Below are 2318 nucleotides of genomic sequence, written 5' to 3' on the forward strand. Positions count from 1 at the left end.
GAATTATACATTGTCTGCGCGGCCGGTCGAGGTGGTAAGTTCGCTGCCACTTACTTTCGGATGCTGCTCCACCCCCAAGCAAGTAATTGGACTGCAAGTCTGGAATCTGCTTGGTGCCCTCCAGCAAGACAGCAGTAGCTGAGCTTCCAATCCGTGATGTAGCCAAAATCAAATCATTGCGTCGGATCTAATTCTCGGAGCTATTATAAATGTTCCAATCAGATGTACATGGTTCCTTTCCTCTTTCTTTTTCTTGCTCTTCTTTCTTGCATGCTTAGGTTGGTGGAGATTTTCACGGGGCACGGAGTGGAGCTTGACTACTATGGGTGAAGGGCCATGTTCCTCTCAGCTTACGGCAGTAGTCGGGTGGGTGCTGTCTGCCACGATCTCTCCAATCCACCATCTAAAATCTCTTATCCGTGTTCGTGTTGTTTGCGAGGGAGAAAGATGATCGCAGGAGATTCTCTCCCTTTATCCCACCCACCTGCCTTTGAATAAGCCACTCTAGCTGCCTGCCATCATCTTAATATCCCCGTCTAATCAAACAACGAGAGAGAGAGAGAGAGAGAGAGAGAGAGAGAGGTGGAGAGGAGTGGCCGAGAGCTGGCTGCACGCATGCACCCGCGGTAAGCATCGGGGCTCGTACCAGCGGAACAACGACTGAGGGTTGTAACCTCTTCTTCTTCCACCAGACCCAGACCCAGACCCAGACCCAGACCCAGACCCGACCTAGTGGTGGGGCCCTTCAAGTGCCTTCTCCATTTCTCCCTCACAACTCCCGGGTCGCTGAGGTGTTGGAAGACGGGTTTGACTGCCGGGAGCCCGCTTCACGTCTCTCGCTAGTGGAGTGAGGATTGCCGCTCGACAATTTCCCACCGGAATCTAGAACTTGTCCCCTGCCGGAGGTATGTGCGACCTACGCATCCTGGTCATTAAAGCATCTTCTCTGCTGGGGATCTTTTAATGCCCTAGGCCTGGGCCGGGCTTCTGCCACTTTTTGGTATTGGACCGAGTTGGCAGCTCTTAAGAACCCGATGTCCATCCTGCGTCAAGGACGCACGTGAGACTATTGATTGATGCGACCTGCGAAGCATTGAAATTTTAACTTGCAAAGTTAATAACTTTGCTGATGGCCCGGTGCATGTTTTTGCTGGGGAAAATGCATGCACCACCACCCCTTCAAGTTTGCTCCGTATTATATTCGGATTCATACAACAGGTAATTGAACTCTCTTCGTCGGCTACCACTCTAGATTTTAGGCCTCTGACCTAGAGTTGGGCACTGAGCCGGGCCGCCCACGGCCCGGCACGAAGCGGGCCGTGCCTGGCACGGCCCGCTTGCTACAGTGCCGGGCCGTTGATGGGGACCTCAGCCCGCCGAGCCCAAATCCGGAGTCCATGGCCAAGCCAAGTCCCAAGGAAGCCGGCCTTCACTGCTTGGAAGGAGGACATCAGCCTCGGCCACAGTCGCGCGCAGCCCTCTGCGCGCGCCCACAGCAGCACGCCAGCCACGGCGCGCCCGTGCCAGCCACGCGCGGCCTACCGCGCGCCTACAGGCCCCAGCAGGCGCGCGGCCCTCCGCGCGCAACCCTGCAGCGCGCACGTCCGCGCGCACCGGCCCAGCAGCGCGCGCACCCGCGCGCACCAGCTCCGCAGCGCCCGCGCCCGAGCGCGTCCGCGCCCAGCCCGCCGCGCCCGAGCGCGCCCGCATCCAGCCTGCCGCGCCCAAGCGCGTCCGCGCCCAGCCCGCCGCGCCCGAGCGCACCCGCCTGCCAGCGCCCGCGCCCGAGCGCGCCCACGCCCAGCCTGCCGCGCCCGCCTCTGCGTGCGCTCGCGCCCGAGTCCAGCCAGCGCGCACCCCTGCGCGCGCCCGACTGCCAGCCAGGCCGACCCGCGCCCGAGCGCCAGGCCGACCCAACCGCGCCAGCAGACTTATGGCGAGGTTCGGCACAGCCAGATTGGCCCGGTGCACTGCCAGGACCCCGGCGCATGCCTCGCCAGCAACCAGCACGCGCGCAGCAGCCTGCTTCACGCATGCCAAAGATGGGCATGGTCATGGCCGACGTCCAGGGGCACCAGCCCGTGCGCGCGCACCTAGGCGCGCACGCACAAGAAGAAATGGCCCGAGCACAACAATTCCACAGCCTGGTCAGCCAGCCAAGCGGCCGAGCGCAATCCAAGCCAAAGGGCCAAGCACGGCAACCCGGCACGAACCCGCGCACATTGCGCCCATGTCAGCCAAGGGTGAGCCAAGCCAGCGCACAGCCAATGGCAAGTGTGCGCCCAACCGAAGCAGCAGGAACCTGGCCAAAGTCCAAG

Source organism: Phoenix dactylifera, chromosome 14, assembly GCF_051530095.1.
Source record: "Phoenix dactylifera cultivar Ajwa chromosome 14, Ajwa_hap1_PhDact_Kaust_v1.1, whole genome shotgun sequence".
Lineage (NCBI taxonomy): Eukaryota > Viridiplantae > Streptophyta > Magnoliopsida > Arecales > Arecaceae > Phoenix > Phoenix dactylifera.